Below are 24,411 nucleotides of genomic sequence, written 5' to 3'. Positions count from 1 at the left end.
CATTAGTTATATAGGTCCTAAAAAGTGCCTTGTGAACTATATGGTGCCAAATGTGCAATTCACATTGCAAAAAGTTCTAACGGGTCTCAAAACGTTTATTAGAGTCTAATAAGTAAATAATAAAAGTATAACAGTTAACCAATAAAAGGTTTGTCTGTTATCGTTAAAAGAACTTAACTAAAAAATTTGCACTATACATTAGTTATATAGGTCCTAAAAAGTGCCTTGTGAACTATATGGTGCCAAATGGGCAATTCACATTGCAAAAAGTTCTAACGGGTCTCAAAATTTTAATTAGAGTCTAATAAGTAAATAATAAAAGTATAACAGTTAACCAATAAAAGGTTTGTCTGTTATCGTTAAAGGAACTTAACTAAAAAATTTGCACTATGCATTAGTTATATAGGTCCTAAAAAGTGCCTTGTGAACTATATGGTGCCTAATGTGCAATTCACATTGCAAAAAGTTCTAACGGGTCTCAAAATGTTTATTAGAGTCTAATAAGTAAATAATAAAAGTATAACAGTTAACCAATAAAAGGTTTGTCTGTTATCGTTAAAAGAACTTAACTAAAAAATTTCCACTATACATTAGTTATATAGGTCCTAAAAATTGCCTTGTGAACTATATGGTGCCAAATGTGCAATTCACATTGCAAAAAGTTCTAACGGGTCTCAAAATGTTTATTAGAGTCTAATAAGTAAATAATAAAAGTATAACAGTTAACCAATAAAAGGTTTGTCTGTTATCCTTAAAGGAATTTAACTAAAACATTTGCACTATACATTAGTTATATAGGTCCTAAAAAGTGCCTTGTGAACTATATGGTGCCAAATGTGCAATTCACATTGCAAAAAGTTCTAACGGGTCTCAAAATGTTTATTAGAGTCTAATAAGTAAATAATAAAAGTATAACAGTTAACCAATAAAAGGTTTGTCTGTTATCGTTAAAAGAACTTAACTAAAACATTTGCACTATACATTAGTTATATAGGTCCTAAAAATTGCCTTGTGAACTATATGGTGCCAAATGTGCAATTCACATTGCAAAAAGTTCTAGCGGGTCTCAAAATGTTTATTAGAGTCTAATAAGTAAATAATAAAAGTATAACAGTTAACCAATAAAAGGTTTGTCTGTTATCGTTAAAAGAACTTAACTAAAAAATTTGCACTATACATTAGTTATATAGGTCCTAAAAAGTGCCTTGTCAAATATATGGTGCCAAATGTGCAATTCACATTGCAAAAAGTTCTAACGTGTCTCAAAATGTTTAATAGAGTCTAATAAGTAAATAATAAAAGTATAACAGTTAACCAATAAAAGGTTTGTCTGTTATCGTTAAAAGAACTTAACTAAAAAATTTGCACTATACATTAGTTATATAGGTCCTAAAAAGTGCCTTGTGAACTATATGGTGCCAAATGTGCAATTCACATTGCAAAAAGTTCTAACGGGTCTCAAAATGTTTATTAGAGTCTAATAAGTAAATAATAAAAGTATAACAGTTAACCAATAAAAGGTTTGTCTGTTATCGTTAAAAGAACTTAACTAAAAAATTTGCACTATACATTAGTTATATAGGTCCTAAAAAGTGCATTGTGAACTATATGGTGCCAAATGTGCAATTCACATTGCAAAAAGTTCTAACGGGTCTCAAAATGTTTATTAGAGTCTAATAAGTAAATAATAAAAGTATAACAGTTAACCAATAAAAGGTTTGTCTGTTATCGTTAAAAGAAATAAACTAAAAAATTTGCACTATACATTAGTTATATAGGTCCTAAAAAGTGCCTTGTGAACTATATGGTGCCAAATGTGCAATTCACATTGCAAAAAGTTCTAACGGGTCTCAAAATGTTTATTAGAGTCTAATAAGTAAATAATAAAAGTATAACAGTTAACCAATAAAAGGTTTGTCTGTTATCGTTAAAAGAACTTAACTAAAAAATTTGCACTATACATTAGTTATATAGGTCCTAAAAAGTGCCTTGTGAACTATATGGTGCCAAATGTGCAATTCACATTGCAAAAAGTTCTAACGGGTCTCAAAATGTTTATTAGAGTCTAATAAGTAAATAATAAAAGTATAACAGTTAACCAATAAAAGTTTTGTCTGTTATCGATAAAAGAACTTAACTAAAAAATTTGCACTATACATTAGTTATATAGGTCCTAAAAAGTGCCTTGTGATCTATATGGTGCCAAATGTGCAATTCACATTGCAAAAAGTTCTAACGGGTCTCAAAATGTTTATTAGAGTCTAATAAGTAAATAATAAAAGTATAACAGTTAACCAATAAAAGGTTTGTCTGTTATCGTTAAAAGAACTTAACTAAAACATTTGCACTATGCATTAGTTATATAGGTCCTAAAAAGTGCCTTGTGAACTATATGGTGCCAAATGTGCAATTCACATTGCAAAAAGTTCTAACGGGTCTCAAAATGTTTATTAGAGTCTAATAAGTAAATAATAAAAGTATAACAGTTAACCAATAAAAGGTTTGTCTGTTATCGTTAAAGGAACTTAACTAAAAAATTTGCACTATACATTAGTTATATAGGTCCTAAAAAGTGCCTTGTGAACTATATGGTGCCAAATGTGCAATTCACATTGCAAAAAGTTCTAACGGGTCTCAAAATGTTTATTAGAGTCTAATAAGTAAATAATAAAAGTATAACAGTTAACCAAGAAAAGGTTTGTCTGTTATCGTTAAAAGAACTTAACTAAAAAATTTGCACTATACATTAGTTATATAGGTCCTAAAAAGTGCCTTGTGAACTATATGGTGCCAAATGTGCAATTCACATTGCAAAAAGTTCTAACGTGTCTCAAAATGTTTATTAGAGTCTAATAAGTAAATAATAAAAGTATAACAGTTAACCAATAAAAGGTTTGTCTGTTATCGTTAAAAGAACTTAACTAAAAAATTTCCACTATACATTAGTTATATAGGTCCTAAAAATTGCCTTGTGAACTATATGGTGCCAAATGTGCAATTCACATTGAAAAAAGTTCTAACGGGTCTCAAAATGTTTATTAGAGTCTAATAAGTAAATAATAAAAGTATAACAGTTAACCAATAAAAGGTTTGTCTGTTATCGTTAAAGGAACTTAACTAAAACATTTGCACTATACATTAGTTATATAGGTCCTAAAAAGTGCCTTGTGAACTATATGGTGCCAAATGTGCAATTCACATTGCAAAAAGTTCTAACGGGTCTCAAAATGTTTATTAGAGTCTAATAAGTAAATAATAAAAGTATAACAGTTAACCAAGAAAAGGTTTGTCTGTTATCGTTAAAAGAACTTAACTAAAAAATTTGCACTATACATTAGTTATATAGGTCCTAAAAAGTGCCTTGTGAACTATATGGTGCCAAATGTGCAATTCACATTGCAAAAAGTTCTAACGTGTCTCAAAATGTTTATTAGAGTCTAATAAGTAAATAATAAAAGTATAACAGTTAACCAATAAAAGGTTTGTCTGTTATCGTTAAAAGAACTTAACTAAAAAATTTCCACTATACATTAGTTATATAGGTCCTAAAAATTGCCTTGTGAACTATATGGTGCCAAATGTGCAATTCACATTGAAAAAAGTTCTAACGGGTTTCAAAATGTTTATTAGAGTCTAATAAGTAAATAATAAAAGTATAACAGTTAACCAATAAAAGGTTTGTCTGTTATCGTTAAAGGAACTTAACTAAAACATTTGCACTATACATTAGTTATATAGGTCCTAAAAAGTTCCTTGTGAACTATATGGTGCCAAATGTGCAATTCACATTGCAAAAAGTTCTAACGAGTCTCAAAATGTTTATTAGAGTCTAATAAGTAAATAATAAAAGTATAACAGTTAACCAATAAAAGGTTTGTCTGTTATCGTTAAAAGAACTTAACTAAAAAATTTGCACTATACATTAGTTATATAGGTCCTAAAAATTGCCTTGTGAACTATATGGTGCCAAATGTGCAATTCACATTGCAAAAAGTTCTAGCGGGTCTCAAAATGTTTATTAGAGTCTAATAAGTAAATAATAAAATTATAACAGTTAACCAATAAAAGGTTTGTCTGTTATCGTTAAAAGAACTTAACTAAAAAATTTGCACTATACATTAGTTATATAGGTCCTAAAAAGTGCCTTGTGAACTATATGGTGCCAAATGTGCAATTCACATTGCAAAAAGTTCTAACGGGTCTCAAATGTTTATTAGAGTCTAATAAGTAAATAATAAAAGTATAACAGTTAACCAATAAAAGGTTTGTCTGTTATCGTTAAAGGAACTTAACTAAAAAATTTGCACTATACATTAGTTATAAAGGTCCTAAAAAGTGCCTTGTGAACTATATGGTGCCAAATGTGCAATTCACATTGCAAAAAGTTCTAACGGGTCTCAAAATGTTTATTAGAGTCTAATAAGTAAATAATAAAAGTATAACAGTTAACCAATAAAAGGTTTGTCTGTTATCGTTAAAAGAACTTAACTAAAAAATTTGCACTATACATTAGTTATATAGGTCCTAAAAAGTGCCTTGTGAACTATATGGTGCCAAATGTGCAATTCACATTGCAAAAAGTTCTAACGGGTCTCAAAATGTTTATTAGAGTCTAATAAGTAAATAATAAAAGTATAACAGTTAACCAATAAAAGGTTTGTCTGTTATCGTTAAAAGAACTTAACTAAAAAATTTCCACTATACATTAGTTATATAGGTCCTAAAAATTGCCTTGTGAACTATATGGTGCCAAATGTGCAATTCACATTGCAAAAAGTTCTAACGGGTCTCAAAATGTTTATTAGAGTCTAATAAGTAAATAATAAAAGTATAACAGTTAACCAATAAAAGGTTTGTCTGTTATCGTTAAAGGAACTTAACTAAAACATTTGCACTATACATTAGTTATATAGGTCCTAAAAAGTGCCTTGTGAACTATATGGTGCCAAATGTGCAATTCACATTGCAAAAAGTTCTAACGGGTCTCAAAATGTTTATTAGAGTCTAATAAGTAAATAATAAAAGTATAACAGTTAACCAATAAAAGGTTTGTCTGTTATCGTTAAAAGAACTTAACTAAAAAATTTGCACTATACATTAGTTATATAGGTCCTAAAAATTGCCTTGTGAACTATATGGTGCCAAATGTGCAATTCACATTGCAAAAAGTTCTAGCGGGTCTCAAAATGTTTATTAGAGTCTAATAAGTAAATAATAAAAGTATAACAGTTAACCAATAAAAGGTTTGTCTGTTATCGTAAAAGAACTTAACTAAAAAATTTGCACTATACATTAGTTATATAGGTCCTAAAAAGTGCCTTGTGAACTATATGGTGCCAAATGTGCAATTCACATTGAAAAAAGTTCTAACGGGTCTCAAAATGTTTATTAGAGTCTAATAAGTAAATAATAAAAGTATAACAGTTAACCAAAAAAAGGTTTGTCTGTTATCGTTAAAAGAACTTAACTAAAAAATTTGCACTATACATTAGTTATATAGGTCCTAAAAAGTGCCTTGTGAACTATATGGTGCCAAATGTGCAATTCACATTGCAAAAAGTTCTAACGGCTTTCAAAATGTTTATTAGAGTCTAATAAGTAAATAATAAAAGTATACCAGTTAACCAATAAAAGGTTTGTTTGTTATCGTTAAAAGAAATTAACTAAAAAATTTGCACTATACATTAGTTATATAGGTCCTAAAAAGTGCCTTGTGAACTATATGGTGCCAAATGTGCAATTCACATTGCAAAAAGTTCTAACGGGTCTCAAAATGTTTATTAGAGTCTAATAAGTAAATAATAAAAGTATAACAGTTAACCAATAAAAGGTTTGTCTGTTATCGTTAAAAGAACTTAACTAAAAAATTTGCACTATACATTAGTTATATAGGTCCTAAAAAGTGCCTTGTGAACTATATGGTGCCAAATGTGCAATTCACATTGCAAAAAGTTCTAACGGGTCTCAAAATGTTTATTAGAGTCTAATAAGTAAATAATAAAAGTATAACAGTTAACCAATAAAAGGTTTGTCTGTTATCGTTAAAAGAACTTAACTAAAAAATTTGCACTATACATTAGTTATATAGGTCCTAAAAAGTGCATTGTGAACTATATGGTGCCAAATGTGCAATTCACATTGAAAAAAGTTCTAACGGGTCTCAAAATGTTTATTAGAGTCTAATAAGTAAATAATAAAAGTATAACAGTTAACCAATAAAAGGTTTGTCTGTTATCGTTAAAGGAACTTAACTAAAACATTTGCACTATACATTAGTTATATAGGTCCTAAAAAGTTCCTTGTGAACTATATGGTGCCAAATGTGCAATTCACATTGCAAAAAGTTCTAACGGGTCTCAAAATGTTTATTAGAGTCTAATAAGTAAATAATAAAAGTATAACAGTTAACCAATAAAAGGTTTGTCTGTTATCGTTAAAAGAACTTAACTAAAAAATTTGCACTATACATTAGTTATATAGGTCCTAAAAATTGCCTTGTGAACTATATGGTGCCAAATGTGCAATTCACATTGCAAAAAGTTCTAGCGGGTCTCAAAATGTTTATTAGAGTCTAATAAGTAAATAATAAAATTATAACAGTTAACCAATAAAAGGTTTGTCTGTTATCGTTAAAAGAACTTAACTAAAAAATTTGCACTATACATTAGTTATATAGGTCCTAAAAAGTGCCTTGTGAACTATATGGTGCCAAATGTGCAATTCACATTGCAAAAAGTTCTAACGGGTCTCAAAATGTTTATTAGAGTCTAATAAGTAAATAATAAAAGTATAACAGTTAACCAATAAAAGGTTTGTCTGTTATCGTAAAAGAACTTAACTAAAAAATTTGCACTATACATTAGTTATATAGGTCCTAAAAAGTGCCTTGTGAACTATATGGTGCCAAATGTGCAATTCACATTGCAAAAAGTTCTAGCGGGTCTCAAAATGTTTATTAGAGTCTAATAAGTAAATAATAAAAGTATAACAGTTAACCAATAAAAGGTTTGTCTGTTATCGTAAAAGAACTTAACTAAAAAATTTGCACTATACATTAGTTATATAGGTCCTAAAAAGTGCCTTGTGAACTATATGGTGCCAAATGTGCAATTCACATTGAAAAAAGTTCTAACGGGTCTCAAAATGTTTATTAGAGTCTAATAAGTAAATAATAAAAGTATAACAGTTAACCAATACAAGGTTTGTCTGTTATCGTTAAAAGAACTTAACTAAAAAATTTGCACTATACATTAGTTATATAGGTCCTAAAAAGTGCCTTGTGAACTATATGGTGCCAAATGTGCAATTCACATTGCAAAAAGTTCTCACGTGTCTCAAAATGATTATTAGAGTCTAATAAGTAAATAATAAAAGTATAACAGTTAACCAATAAAAGGTTTGTCTGTTATCGTTAAAAGAACTTAACTAAAAAATTTGCACTATACATTAGTTATATAGGTCCTAAAAATTGCCTTGTGAACTATATGGTGCCAAATGTGCAATTCACATTGCAAAAAGTTCTAGCGGGTCTCAAAATGTTTATTAGAGTCTAATAAGTAAATAATAAAAGTATAACAGTTAACCAATAAAAGGTTTGTCTGTTATCGTAAAAGAACTTAACTAAAAAATTTGCACTATACATTAGTTATATAGGTCCTAAAAAGTGCCTTGTGAACTATATGGTGCCAAATGTGCAATTCACATTGAAAAAAGTTCTAACGGGTCTCAAAATGTTTATTAGAGTCTAATAAGTAAATAATAAAAGTATAACAGTTAACCAATACAAGGTTTGTCTGTTATCGTTAAAAGAACTTAACTAAAAAATTTGCACTATACATTAGTTATATAGGTCCTAAAAAGTGCCTTGTGAACTATATGGTGCCAAATGTGCAATTCACATTGCAAAAAGTTCTCACGTGTCTCAAAATGTTTATTAGAGTCTAATAAGTAAATAATAAAAGTATAACAGTTAACCAATAAAAGGTTTGTCTGTTATCGTTAAAAGAACTTAACTAAAACATTTGCACTATACATTAGTTATATAGGTCCTAAAAAGTGCCTTGTGAACTATATGGTGCCAAATGTGCAATTCACATTGCAAAAAGTTCTAACGGGTCTCAAAATGTTTATTAGAGTCTAATAAGTAAATAATAAAAGTATAACAGTTAACCAACAAAAGGTTTGTCTGTTATCGTTAAAGGAACTTAACTAAAAAATTTGCACTATACATTAGTTATATAGGTCCTAAAAAGTGCCTTGTGAACTATATGGTGCCAAATGTGCAATTCACATTGCAAAAAGTTCTAACGGGTCTCAAAATGTTTATTAGAGTCTAATAAGTAAATAATAAAAGTATAACAGTTAACCAATAAAAGGTTTGTCTGTTATCGTTAAAAGAACTTAACTAAAAAATTTGCACTATACATTAGTTATATAGGTCCTAAAAAGTGCCTTGTCAAATATATGGTGCCAAATGTGCAATTCACATTGCAAAAAGTTCTAACGTGTCTCAAAATGTTTAATAGAGTCTAATAAGTAAATAATAAAAGTATAACAGTTAACCAATAAAAGGTTTGTCTGTTATCGTTAAAAGAACTTAACTAAAAAATTTGCACTATACATTAGTTATATAGGTCCTAAAAAGTGCCTTGTGAACTATATGGTGCCAAATGTGCAATTCACATTGCAAAAAGTTCTAACGGGTCTCAAAATGTTTATTAGAGTCTAATAAGTAAATAATAAAAGTATAACAGTTAACCAATAAAAGGTTTGTCTGTTATCGTTAAAAGAACTTAACTAAAAAATTTGCACTATACATTAGTTATATAGGTCCTAAAAAGTGCATTGTGAACTATATGGTGCCAAATGTGCAATTCACATTGCAAAAAGTTCTAACGGGTCTCAAAATGTTTATTAGAGTCTAATAAGTAAATAATAAAAGTATAACAGTTAACCAATAAAAGGTTTGTCTGTTATCGTTAAAAGAAATTAACTAAAAAATTTGCACTATACATTAGTTATATAGGTCCTAAAAAGTGCCTTGTGAACTATATGGTGCCAAATGTGCAATTCACATTGCAAAAAGTTCTAACGGGTCTCAAAATGTTTATTAGAGTCTAATAAGTAAATAATAAAAGTATAACAGTTAACCAATAAAAGGTTTGTCTGTTATCGTTAAAAGAACTTAACTAAAAAATTTGCACTATACATTAGTTATATAGGTCCTAAAAAGTGCCTTGTGAACTATATGGTGCCAAATGTGCAATTCACATTGCAAAAAGTTCTAACGGGTCTCAAAATGTTTATTAGAGTCTAATAAGTAAATAATAAAAGTATAACAGTTAACCAATAAAAGTTTTGTCTGTTATCGATAAAAGAACTTAACTAAAAAATTTGCACTATACATTAGTTATATAGGTCCTAAAAAGTGCCTTGTGATCTATATGGTGCCAAATGTGCAATTCACATTGCAAAAAGTTCTAACGGGTCTCAAAATGTTTATTAGAGTCTAATAAGTAAATAATAAAAGTATAACAGTTAACCAATAAAAGGTTTGTCTGTTATCGTTAAAAGAACTTAACTAAAACATTTGCACTATGCATTAGTTATATAGGTCCTAAAAAGTGCCTTGTGAACTATATGGTGCCAAATGTGCAATTCACATTGCAAAAAGTTCTAACGGGTCTCAAAATGTTTATTAGAGTCTAATAAGTAAATAATAAAAGTATAACAGTTAACCAATAAAAGGTTTGTCTGTTATCGTTAAAAGAAATTAACTAAAAAATTTGCACTATACATTAGTTATATAGGTCCTAAAAAGTGCCTTGTGAACTATATGGTGCCAAATGTGCAATTCACATTGCAAAAAGTTCTAACGGGTCTCAAAATGTTTATTAGAGTCTAATAAGTAAATAATAAAAGTATAACAGTTAACCAATAAAAGGTTTGTCTGTTATCGTTAAAAGAACTTAACTAAAAAATTTGCACTATACATTAGTTATATAGGTCCTAAAAAGTGCCTTGTGATCTATATGGTGCCAAATGTGCAATTCACATTGCAAAAAGTTCTAACGGGTCTCAAAATGTTTATTAGAGTCTAATAAGTAAATAATAAAAGTATAACAGTTAACCAATAAAAGGTTTGTCTGTTATCGTTAAAAGAACTTAACTAAAACATTTGCACTATGCATTAGTTATATAGGTCCTAAAAAGTGCCTTGTGAACTATATGGTGCCAAATGTGCAATTCACATTGCAAAAAGTTCTAACGGGTCTCAAAATGTTTATTAGAGTCTAATAAGTAAATAATAAAAGTATAACAGTTAACCAATAAAAGGTTTGTCTGTTATCGTTAAAAGAAATTAACTAAAAAATTTGCACTATACATTAGTTATATAGGTCCTAAAAAGTGCCTTGTGAACTATATGGTGCCAAATGTGCAATTCACATTGCAAAAAGTTCTAACGGGTCTTAAAATGTTTATTAGAGTCTAATAAGTAAATAATAAAAGTATAACAGTTAACCAATAAAAGGTTTGTCTGTTATCGTTAAAAGAACTTAACTAAAAAATTTGCACTATACATTAGTTATATAGGTCCTAAAAAGTGCCTTGTGAACTATATGGTGCCAAATGTGCAATTCACATTGCAAAAAGTTCTAACGGGTCTCAAAATGTTTATTAGAGTCTAATAAGTAAATAATAAAAGTATAACAGTTAACCAATAAAAGGTTTGTCTGTTATCGTTAAAAGAACTTAACTAAAAAATTTGCACTATACATTAGTTATATAGGTCCTAAAAAGTGCCTTGTGAACTATATGGTGCCAAATGTGCAATTCACATTGCAAAAAGTTCTAACGGGTCTTAAAATGTTTATTAGAGTCTAATAAGTAAATAATAAAAGTATAACAGTTAACCAATAAAAGGTTTGTCTGTTATCGTTAAAAGAACTTAACTAAAAAATTTGCACTATACATTAGTTATATAGGTCCTAAAAAGTGCCTTGTGAACTATATGGTGCCAAATGTGCAATTCACATTGCAAAAAGTTCTAACGGCTCTCAAAATGTTTATTAGAGTCTAATAAGTAAATAATAAAAGTATAACAGTTAACCAATAAAAGGTTTGTCTGTTATCGTTAAAAGAACTTAACTAAAAAATTTGCACTATACATTAGTTATATAGGTCCTAAAAAGTGCCTTGTGAACTATATGATGCCAAATGTGCAATTCACATTGCAAAAAGTTCTAACGGGTCTCAAAATGTTTATTAGAGTCTAATAAGTAAATAATAAAAGTATAACAGTTAACCAATAAAAGGTTTGTCTGTTATCGTTAAAAGAACTTAACTAAAAAATTTGCACTATACATTAGTTATATAGGTCCTAAAAAGTGCCTTGTGAACTATATGGTGCCAAATGTGCAATTCACATTGCAAAAAGTTCTAACGGGTCTCAAAATGTTTATTAGAGTCTAATAAGTAAATAATAAAAGTATAACAGTTAACCAATAAAAGGTTTGTCTGTTATCGTTAAAAGAACTTAACTAAAACATTTGCACTATGCATTAGTTATATAGGTCCTAAAAAGTGCCTTGTGAACTATATGGTGCCAAATGTGCAATTCACATTGCAAAAAGTTCTAACGGGTCTCAAAATGTTTATTAGAGTCTAATAAGTAAATAATAAAAGTATAACAGTTAACCAATAAAAGGTTTGTCTGTTATCGTTAAAGGAACTTAACTAAAAAATTTGCACTATACATTAGTTATATAGGTCCTAAAAAGTGCCTTGTGAACTATATGGTGCCAAATGTGCAATTCACATTGCAAAAAGTTCTAACGGGTCTCAAAATGTTTATTAGAGTCTAATAAGTAAATAATAAAAGTATAACAGTTAACCAATAAAAGGTTTGTCTGTTATCGTTAAAAGAACTTAACTAAAAAATTTGCACTATACATTAGTTATATAGGTCCTAAAAAGTGCCTTGTGAACTATATGGTGCCAAATGTGCAATTCACATTGCAAAAAGTTCTCACGTGTCTCAAAATGTTTATTAGAGTCTAATAAGTAAATAATAAAAGTATAACAGTTAACCAATAAAAGGTTTGTCTGTTATCGTTAAAAGAACTTAACTAAAACATTTGCACTATACATTAGTTATATAGGTCCTAAAAAGTGCCTTGTGAACTATATGGTGCCAAATGTGCAATTCACATTGCAAAAAGTTCTCACGTGTCTCAAAATGTTTATTAGAGTCTAATAAGTAAATAATAAAAGTATAACAGTTAACCAATAAAAGGTTTGTCTGTTATCGTTAAAAGAACTTAACTAAAACATTTGCACTATACATTAGTTATATAGGTCCTAAAAAGTGCCTTGTGAACTATATGGTGCCAAATGTGCAATTCACATTGCAAAAAGTTCTAACGGGTCTCAAAATGTTTATTAGAGTCTAATAAGTAAATAATAAAAGTATAACAGTTAACCAATAAAAGGTTTGTCTGTTATCGTTAAAGGAACTTAACTAAAAAATTTGCACTATACATTAGTTATATAGGTCCTAAAAAGTGCCTTGTGAACTATATGGTGCCAAATGTGCAATTCACATTGCAAAAAGTTCTAACGGGTCTCAAAATGTTTATTAGAGTCTAATAAGTAAATAATAAAAGTATAACAGTTAACCAATAAAAGGTTTGTCTGTTATCGTTAAAAGAACTTAACTAAAAAATTTGCACTATACATTAGTTATATAGGTCCTAAAAAGTGCCTTGTCAAATATATGGTGCCAAATGTGCAATTCACATTGCAAAAAGTTCTAACGTGTCTCAAAATGTTTAATAGAGTCTAATAAGTAAATAATAAAAGTATAACAGTTAACCAATAAAAGGTTTGTCTGTTATCGTTAAAAGAACTTAACTAAAAAATTTGCACTATACATTAGTTATATAGGTCCTAAAAAGTGCCTTGTGAACTATATGGTGCCAAATGTGCAATTCACATTGAAAAAAGTTCTAACTGGTCTCAAAATGTTTATTAGAGTCTAATAAGTAAATAATAAAAGTATAACAGTTAACCAATAAAAGGTTTGTCTGTTATCGTTAAAAGAACTTAACTAAAAAATTTGCACTATACATTAGTTATATAGGTCCTAAAAAGTGCATTGTGAACTATATGGTGCCAAATGTGCAATTCACATTGTAAAAAGTTCTAACGGGTCTCAAAATGTTTATTAGAGTCTAATAAGTAAATAATAAAAGTATAACAGTTAACCAATAAAAGGTTTGTCTGTTATCGTTAAAAGAAATTAACTAAAAAATTTGCACTATACATTAGTTATATAGGTCCTAAAAAGTGCCTTGTGAACTATATGGTGCCAAATGTGCAATTCACATTGCAAAAAGTTCTAACGGGTCTCAAAAAGTTTATTAGAGTCTAATAAGTAAATAATAAAAGTATAACAGTTAACCAATAAAAGGTTTGTCTGTTATCGTTAAAAGAACTTAACTAAAAAATTTGCACTATGCATTAGTTATATAGGTCCTAAAAAGTGCCTTGTGAACTATATGGTGCGAACGTGTGCAATTCACATTGCAAAAAGTTCTAACGGGTCTCAAAATGTTTATTAGAGTCTAATAAGTAAATAATAAAAGTATAACAGTTAACCAAGAAAAGGTTTGTCTGTTATCGTTAAAAGAACTTAACTAAAAAATTTGCACTATACATTAGTTATATAGGTCCTAAAAAGTGCCTTGTGAACTATATGGTGCCAAATGTGCAATTCACATTGCAAAAAGTTCTAACGTGTCTCAAAATGTTTATTAGAGTCTAATAAGTAAATAATAAAAGTATAACAGTTAACCAATAAAAGGTTTGTCTGTTATCGTTAAAAGAACTTAACTAAAAAATTTCCACTATACATTAGTTATATAGGTCCTAAAAATTGCCTTGTGAACTATATGGTGCCAAATGTGCAATTCACATTGAAAAAAGTTCTAACGGGTCTCAAAATGTTTATTAGAGTCTAATAAGTAAATAATAAAAGTATAACAGTTAACCAATAAAAGGTTTGTCTGTTATCGTTAAAAGAACTTAACTAAAAAATTTCCACTATACATTAGTTATATAGGTCCTAAAAATTGCCTTGTGAACTATATGGTGCCAAATGTGCAATTCACATTGAAAAAAGTTCTAACGGGTCTCAAAATGTTTATTAGAGTCTAATAAGTAAATAATAAAAGTATAACAGTTAACCAATAAAAGGTTTGTCTGTTATCGTTAAAGGAACTTAACTAAAACATTTGCACTATACATTAGTTATATAGGTCCTAAAAAGTGCCTTGTGAACTATATGGTGCCAAATGTGCAATTCACATTGCAAAAAGTTCTAACGGGTCTCAAAATGTTTATTAGAGTCTAATAAGTAAATAATAAAAGTATAACAGTTAACCAATAAAAGGTTTGTCTGTTATCGTTAAAAGAACTTAACTAAAAAATTTGCACTATACATTAGTTATATAGGTCCTAAAAATTGCCTTGTGAACTATATGGTGCCAAATGTGCAATTCACATTGCAAAAAGTTCTAGCGGGTGTCAAAATGTTTATTAGAGTCTAATAAGTAAATAATAAAAGTATAACAGTTAACCAATAAAAGTTTTGTCTGTTATCGTTAAAAGAACTTAACTAAAAAATTTGCACTATACATTAGTTATATAGGTCCTAAAAAGTGCCTTGTGAACTATATGGTGCCAAATGTGCAATTCACATTGCAAAAAGTTCTAACGGGTCTCAAATGTTTATTAGAGTCTAATAAGTAAATAATAAAAGTATAACAGTTAACCAATAAAAGGTTTGTCTGTTATCGTTAAAGGAACTTAACTAAAAAATTTGCACTATACATTAGTTATATAGGTCCTAAAAAGTGCCTTGTGAACTATATGGTGCCAAATGTGCAATTCACATTGCAAAAAGTTCTAACGGGTCTCAAAATGTTTATTAGAGTCTAATAAGTAAATAATAAAAGTATAACAGTTAACCAATAAAAGGTTTGTCTGTTATCGTTAAAAGAACTTAACTAAAAAATTTGCACTATACATTAGTTATATAGGTCCTAAAAAGTGCCTTGTGAACTATATGGTGCCAAATGTGCAATTCACATTGCAAAAAGTTCTAACGGGTCTCAAAACGTTTATTAGAGTCTAATAAGTAAATAATAAAAGTATAACAGTTAACCAATAAAAGGTTTGTCTGTTATCGATAAAAGAACTTAACTAAAAAATTTCCACTATACATTAGTTATATAGGTCCTAAAAATTGCCTTGTGAACTATATGGTGCCAAATGTGCAATTCACATTGCAAAAAGTTCTAACGGGTCTCAAAATGTTTATTAGAGTCTAATAAGTAAATAATAAAAGTATAACAGTTAACCAATAAAAGGTTTGTCTGTTATGGTTAAAGGAACTTAACTAAAACATTTGCACTATACATTAGTTATATAGGTCCTAAAAAGTGCCTTGTGAACTATATGGTGCCAAATGTGCAATTCACATTGCAAAAAGTTCTAACGGGTCTCAAAATGTTTATTAGAGTCTAATAAGTAAATAATAAAAGTATAACAGTTAACCAATAAAAGGTTTGTCTGTTATCGTTAAAAGAACTTAACTAAAAAATTTGCACTATACATTAGTTATATAGGTCCTAAAAAGTGCCTTGTGAACTATATGGTGCCAAATGTGCAATTCACATTGCAAAAAGTTCTAGCGGGTCTCAAAATGTTTATTAGAGTCTAATAAGTAAATAATAAAAGTATAACAGTTAACCAATAAAAGGTTTGTCTGTTATCGTAAAAGGACTTAACTAAAAAATTTGCACTATACATTAGTTATATAGGTCCTAAAAAGTGCCTTGTGAACTATATGGTGCCAAATGTGCAATTCACATTGAAAAAAGTTCTAACGGGTCTCAAAATGTTTATTAGAGTCTAATAAGTAAATAATAAAAGTATAACAGTTAACCAATAAAAGGTTTGTCTGTTATCGTTAAAAGAACTTAACTAAAAAATTTGCACTATACATTAGTTATATAGGTCCTAAAAAGTGCCTTGTGAACTATATGGTGCCAAATGTGCAATTCACATTGCAAAAAGTTCTAACGGGTCTCAAAATGTTTATTAGAGTCTAATAAGTAAATAATAAAAGTATAACAGTTAACCAAGAAAAGGTTTGTCTGTTATCGTTAAAAGAACTTAACTAAAAAATTTGCACTATACATTAGTTATATAGGTCCTAAAAAGTGCCTTGTGAACTATATGGTGCCAAATGTGCAATTCACATTGCAAAAAGTTCTAACGGGTCTCAAAATGTTTATTAGAGTCTAATAAGTAAATAATAAAAGTATAACAGTTAACCAATAAAAGTTTTGTCTGTTATCGTTAAAAGAACTTAACTAAAAAATTTGCACTATACATTAGTTATATAGGTCCTAAAAAGTGCATTGTGAACTATATGGTGCCAAATGTGCAATTCACATTGCAAAAAGTTCTAACGGGTCTCAAAATGTTTATTAGAGTCTAATAAGTAAATAATAAAAGTATAACATTTAACCAATAAAAGGTTTGTCTGTTATCGTTAAAAGAAATTAACTAAAAAATTTGCACTATACATTAGTTATATAGGTCCTAAAAAGTGCCTTGTGAACTATATGGTGCCAAATGTGCAATTCACATTGCAAAAAGTTCTAACGGGTCTCAAAATGTTTATTAGAGTCTAATAAGTAAATAATTAAAGTATAACAGTTAACCAATAAAAGGTTTGTCTGTTATCGTTAAAAGAACTTAACTAAAAAATTTGCACTATACATTAGTTATATAGGTCCTAAAAAGTGCCTTGTGAACTATATGGTGCCAAATGTGCAATTCACATTGCAAAAAGTTCTAACGGGTCTCAAAATGTTTATTAGAGTCTAATAAGTAAATAATAAAAGTATAACAGTTAACCAATAAAAGGTTTGTCTGTTATCGTTAAAAGAACTTAACTAAAAAATTTGCACTATACATTAGTTATATAGGTCCTAAAAAGTGCCTTGTGAACTATATGGTGCCAAATGTGCAATTCACATTGCAAAAAGTTCTAACGGCTCTCAAAATGTTTATTAGAGTCTAATAAGTAAATAATAAAAGTATAACAGTTAACCAATAAAAGGTTTGTCTGTTATCGTTAAAAGAACTTAACTAAAAAATTTGCACTATACATTAGTTATATAGGTCCTAAAAAGTGCCTTGTGAACTATATGATGCCAAATGTGCAATTCACATTGCAAAAAGTTCTAACGGGTCTCAAAATGTTTATTAGAGTCTAATAAGTAAATAATAAAAGTATAACAGTTAACCAATAAAAGTTTTTTCTGTTATCGATAAAAGAACTTAACTAAAAAATTTGCACTATACATTAGTTATATAGGTCCTAAAAAGTGCCTTGTGAACTATATGGTGCCAAATGTGCAATTCACATTGCAAAAAGTTCTAACGGCTCTCAAAATGTTTATTAGAGTCTAATAAGTAAATAATAAAAGTATAACAGTTAACCAATAAAAGGTTTGTCTGTTATCGTTAAAAGAACTTAACTAAAAAATTTGCACTATACATTAGTTATATAGGTCCTAAAAAGTGCCTTGTGAACTATATGATGCCAAATGTGCAATTCACATTGCAAAAAGTTCTAACGGGTCTCAAAATGTTTATTAGAGTCTAATAAGTAAATAATAAAAGTATAACAGTTAACCAATAAAAGTTTTGTCTGTTATCGATAAAAGAACTTAACTAAAAAATTTGCACTATACATTAGTTATATAGGTCCTAAAAAGTGCCTTGTGAACTATATGGTGCCAAATGTGCAATTCACATTGCAAAAAGTTCTAACGGCTCTCAAAATGTTTATTAGAGTCTAATAAGTAAATAATAAAAGTATAACAGTTAACCAATAAAAGGTTTGTCTGTTATCGTTAAAAGAACTTAACTAAAAAATTTGCACTATACATTAGTTATATAGGTCCTAAAAAGTGCCTTGTGAACTATATGGTGCCAAATGTGCAATTCACATTGCAAAAAGTTCTAACGGGTCTCAAAATGTTTATTAGAGTCTAATAAGTAAATAATAAAAGTATAACAGTTAACCAATAAAAGTTTTGTCTGTTATCGATAAAAGAACTTAACTAAAAAATTTGCACTATACATTAGTTATATAGGTCCTAAAAAGTGCCTTGTGAACTATATGGTGCCAAATGTGCAATTCACATTGCAAAAAGTTCTAACGGGTCTCAAAATGTTTATTAGAGTCTAATAAGTAAATAATAAAAGTATAACAGTTAACCAATAAAAGTTTTGTCTGTTATCGATAAAAGAACTTAACTAAAAAATTTGCACTATACATTAGTTATATAGGTCCTAAAAAGTGCCTTGTGAACTATATGGTGCCAAATGTGCAATTCACATTGCAAAAAGTTCTAACGGGTCTCAAAATGTTTATTAGAGTCTAATAAGTAAATAATAAAAGTATAACAGTTAACCAATAAAAGGTTTGTCTGTTATCGTTAAAAGAACTTAACTAAAAAATTTGCACTATACATTAGTTATATAGGTCCTAAAAAGTGCCTTGTGAACTATATGGTGCCAAATGTGCAATTCACATTGCAAAAAGTTCTAACGGGTCTCAAAATGTTTATTAGAGTCTAATAAGTAAATAATAAAAGTATAACAGTTAACCAATAAAAGTTTTGTCTGTTATCGATAAAAGAACTTAACTAAAAATTTGCACTATACATTAGTTATATAGGTCCTAAAAAGTGCCTTGTGAACTATATGGTGCCAAATGTGCAATTCACATTGCAAAAAGTTCTAACGGGTCTCAAAATGTTTATTAGAGTCTAATAAGTAAATAATAAAAGTATAACAGTTAACTAATAAAAGGTTTGTCTGTTATCGTTAAAAGAACTTAACTAAAAAATTTGCACTATACATTAGTTATATAGGTCCTAAAAAGTGCCTTGTGATCTATATGGTGCCAAATGTGCAATTCACATTGCAAAAAGTTCTAACGGGTCTCAAAATGTTTATTAGAGTCTAATAAGTAAATAATAAAAGTATAACAGTTAACCAATAAAAGGTTTGTCTGTTATCGTTAAAGGAACTTAACTAAAAAATTTGCACTATACATTAGTTATATAGGTCCTAAAAAGTGCCTTGTGAACTATATGGTGCCAAATGTGCAATTCACATTGCAAAAAGTTCTAACGGGTCTCAAAATGTTTAATAGAGTCTAATAAGTAAATAATAAAAGTATAACAGTTAACCAATAAAAGGTTTGTCTGTTATCGTTAAAAGAACTTAACTAAAAAATTTGCACTATACATTAGTTATATAGGTCCTAAAAAGTGCCTTGTGAACTATATGGTGCCAAATGTGCAATTCACATTGCAAAAAGTTCTAACGGGTCTCAAAATGTTTATTAGAGTCTAATAAGTAAATAATAAAAGTATAACAGTTAACCAATAAAAGGTTTGTCTGTTATCGTTAAAAGAACTTAACTAAAAAATTTGCACTATACATTAGTTATATAGGTCCTAAAAAGTGCATTGTGAACTATATGGTGCCAAATGTGCAATTCACATTGTAAAAAGTTCTAACGGGTCTCAAAATGTTTATTAGAGTCTAATAAGTAAATAATAAAAGTATAACAGTTAACCAATAAAAGGTTTGTCTGTTATCGTTAAAAGAAATTAACTAAAAAATTTGCACTATACATTAGTTATATAGGTCCTAAAAAGTGCCTTGTGAACTATATGGTGCCAAATGTGCAATTCACATTGCAAAAAGTTCTAACGGGTCTCAAAATGTTTATTAGAGTCTAATAAGTAAATAATAAAAGTATAACAGTTAACCAATAAAAGGTTTGTCTGTTATCGTTAAAAGAACTTAACTAAAAAATTTGCACTATACATTAGTTATATAGGTCCTAAAAAGTGCCTTGTGAACTATATGGTGCCAAATGTGCAATTCACATTGCAAAAAGTTCTAACGGGTCTCAAAATGTTTATTAGAGTCTAATAAGTAAATAATAAAAGTATAACAGTTAACCAATAAAAGTTTTGTCTGTTATCGATAAAAGAACTTAACTAAAAAATTTGCACTATACATTAGTTATATAGGTCCTAAAAAGTGCCTTGTGATCTATATGGTGCCAAATGTGCAATTCACATTGCAAAAAGTTCTAACGGGTCTCAAAATGTTTATTAGAGTCTAATAAGTAAATAATAAAAGTATAACAGTTAACCAATAAAAGGTTTGTCTGTTATCGTTAAAAGAACTTAACTAAAACATTTGCACTATGCATTAGTTATATAGGTCCTAAAAAGTGCCTTGTGAACTATATGGTGCGAACGTGTGCAATTCACATTGCAAAAAGTTCTAACGGGTCTCAAAATGTTTATTAGAGTCTAATAAGTAAATAATAAAAGTATAACAGTTAACCAAGAAAAGGTTTGTCTGTTATCGTTAAAAGAACTTAACTAAAAAATTTGCACTATACATTAGTTATATAGGTCCTAAAAAGTGCCTTGTGAACTATATGGTGCCAAATGTGCAATTCACATTGCAAAAAGTTCTAACGTGTCTCAAAATGTTTATTAGAGTCTAATAAGTAAATAATAAAAGTATAACAGTTAACCAATAAAAGGTTTGTCTGTTATCGTTAAAAGAACTTAACTAAAAAATTTCCACTATACATTAGTTATATAGGTCCTAAAAATTGCCTTGTGAACTATATGGTGCCAAATGTGCAATTCACATTGAAAAAAGTTCTAACGGGTCTCAAAATGTTTATTAGAGTCTAATAAGTAAATAATAAAAGTATAACAGTTAACCAATAAAAGGTTTGTCTGTTATCGTTAAAAGAACTTAACTAAAAAATTTCCACTATACATTAGTTATATAGGTCCTAAAAATTGCCTTGTGAACTATATGGTGCCAAATGTGCAATTCACATTGAAAAAAGTTCTAACGGGTCTCAAAATGTTTATTAGAGTCTAATAAGTAAATAATAAAAGTATAACAGTTAACCAATAAAAGGTTTGTCTGTTATCGTTAAAGGAACTTAACTAAAACATTTGCACTATACATTAGTTATATAGGTCCTAAAAAGTGCCTTGTGAACTATATGGTGCCAAATGTGCAATTCACATTGCAAAAAGTTCTAACGGGTCTCAAAATGTTTATTAGAGTCTAATAAGTAAATAATAAAAGTATAACAGTTAACCAATAAAAGGTTTGTCTGTTATCGTTAAAAGAACTTAACTAAAAAATTTGCACTATACATTAGTTATATAGGTCCTAAAAATTGCCTTGTGAACTATATGGTGCCAAATGTGCAATTCACATTGCAAAAAGTTCTAGCGGGTCTCAAAATGTTTATTAGAGTCTAATAAGTAAATAATAAAAGTATAACAGTTAACCAATAAAAGTTTTGTCTGTTATCGTTAAAAGAACTTTACTAAAAAATTTGCACTATACATTAGTTATATAGGTCCTAAAAAGTGCCTTGTGAACTATATGGTGCCAAATGTGCAATTCACATTGCAAAAAGTTCTAACGGGTCTCAAAATGTTTATTAGAGTCTAATAAGTAAATAATAAAAGTATAACAGTTAACCAATAAAAGGTTTGTCTGTTATCGTTAAAAGAACTTAACTAAAAAATTTGCACTATACATTAGTTATATAGGTCCTAAAAAGTGCCTTGTGAACTATATGGTGCCAAATGTGCAATTCACATTGCAAAAAGTTCTAACGGGTCTCAAAATGTTTATTAGAGTCTAATAAGTAAATAATAAAAGTATAACAGTTAACCAAGAAAAGGTTTGTCTGTTATCGTTAAAAGAACTTAACTAAAAAATTTGCACTATACATTAGTTATATAGGTCCTAAAAAGTGCCTTGTGAACTATATGGTGCCAAATGTGCAATTCACATTGCAAAAAGTTCTAACGGGTCTCAAAATGTTTATTAGAGTCTAATAAGTAAATAATAAAAGTATAACAGTTAACCAATAAAAGGTTTGTCTGTTATCGTTAAAAGAACTTAACTAAAAAATTTGCACTATACATTAGTTATATAGGTCCTAAAAAGTGCATTGTGAACTATATGGTGCCAAATGTGCAATTCACATTGCAAAAAGTTCTAACGGGTCTCAAAATGTTTATTAGAGTCTAATAAGTAAATAATAAAAGTATAACATTTAACCAATAAAAGGTTTGTCTGTTATCGTTAAAAGAAATTAACTAAAAAATTTGCACTATACATTAGTTATATAGGTCCTAAAAAGTGCCTTGTGAACTATATGGTGCCAAATGTGCAATTCACATTGCAAAAAGTTCTAACGGGTCTCAAAATGTTTATTAGAGTCTAATAAGTAAATAATTAAAGTATAACAGTTAACCAATAAAAGGTTTGTCTGTTATCGTTAAAAGAACTTAACTAAAAAATTTGCACTATACATTAGTTATATAGGTCCTAAAAAGTGCCTTGTGAACTATATGGTGCCAAATGTGCAATTCACATTGCAAAAAGTTCTAACGGGTCTCAAAATGTTTATTAGAGTCTAATAAGTAAATAATAAAAGTATAACAGTTAACCAATAAAAGGTTTGTCTGTTATCGTTAAAAGAACTTAACTAAAAAATTTGCACTATACATTAGTTATATAGGTCCTAAAAAGTGCCTTGTGAACTATATGGTGCCAAATGTGCAATTCACATTGCAAAAAGTTCTAACGGCTCTCAAAATGTTTATTAGAGTCTAATAAGTAAATAATAAAAGTATAACAGTTAACCAATAAAAGGTTTGTCTGTTATCGTTAAAAGAACTTAACTAAAAAATTTGCACTATACATTAGTTATATAGGTCCTAAAAAGTGCCTTGTGAACTATATGATGCCAAATGTGCAATTCACATTGCAAAAAGTTCTAACGGGTCTCAAAATGTTTATTAGAGTCTAATAAGTAAATAATAAAAGTATAACAGTTAACCAATAAAAGTTTTTTCTGTTATCGATAAAAGAACTTAACTAAAAAATTTGCACTATACATTAGTTATATAGGTCCTAAAAAGTGCCTTGTGAACTATATGGTGCCAAATGTGCAATTCACATTGCAAAAAGTTCTAACGGCTCTCAAAATGTTTATTAGAGTCTAATAAGTAAATAATAAAAGTATAACAGTTAACCAATAAAAGGTTTGTCTGTTATCGTTAAAAGAACTTAACTAAAAAATTTGCACTATACATTAGTTATATAGGTCCTAAAAAGTGCCTTGTGAACTATATGATGCCAAATGTGCAATTCACATTGCAAAAAGTTCTAACGGGTCTCAAAATGTTTATTAGAGTCTAATAAGTAAATAATAAAAGTATAACAGTTAACCAATAAAAGTTTTGTCTGTAATCGATAAAAGAACTTAACTAAAAAATTTGCACTATACATTAGTTATATAGGTCCTAAAAAGTGCCTTGTGAACTATATGGTGCCAAATGTGCAATTCACATTGCAAAAAGTTCTAACGGCTCTCAAAATGTTTATTAGAGTCTAATAAGTAAATAATAAAAGTATAACAGTTAACCAATAAAAGGTTTGTCTGTTATCGTTAAAAGAACTTAACTAAAAAATTTGCACTATACATTAGTTATATAGGTCCTAAAAAGTGCCTTGTGAACTATATGGTGCCAAATGTGCAATTCACATTGCAAAAAGTTCTAACGGGTCTCAAAATGTTTATTAGAGTCTAATAAGTAAATAATAAAAGTATAACAGTTAACCAATAAAAGTTTTGTCTGTTATCGATAAAAGAACTTAACTAAAAAATTTGCACTATACATTAGTTATATAGGTCCTAAAAAGTGCCTTGTGAACTATATGGTGCCAAATGTGCAATTCACATTGCAAAAAGTTCTAACGGGTCTCAAAATGTTTATTAGAGTCTAATAAGTAAATAATAAAAGTATAACAGTTAACCAATAAAAGTTTTGTCTGTTATCGATAAAAGAACTTAACTAAAAAATTTGCACTATACATTAGTTATATAGGTCCTAAAAAGTGCCTTGTGAACTATATGGTGCCAAATGTGCAATTCACATTGCAAAAAGTTCTAACGGGTCTCAAAATGTTTATTAGAGTCTAATAAGTAAATAATAAAAGTATAACAGTTAACCAATAAAAGGTTTGTCTGTTATCGTTAAAAGAACTTAACTAAAAAATTTGCACTATACATTAGTTATATAGGTCCTAAAAAGTGCCTTGTGAACTATATGGTGCCAAATGTGCAATTCACATTGCAAAAAGTTCTAACGGGTCTCAAAATGTTTATTAGAGTCTAATAAG

Source organism: Clavelina lepadiformis, chromosome 9 (genome assembly GCF_947623445.1).
Source record: "Clavelina lepadiformis chromosome 9, kaClaLepa1.1, whole genome shotgun sequence".
In the NCBI taxonomy this organism is placed as follows: domain Eukaryota; kingdom Metazoa; phylum Chordata; class Ascidiacea; order Aplousobranchia; family Clavelinidae; genus Clavelina; species Clavelina lepadiformis.
Note: the sequence above shows the minus strand (reverse complement) of the source record.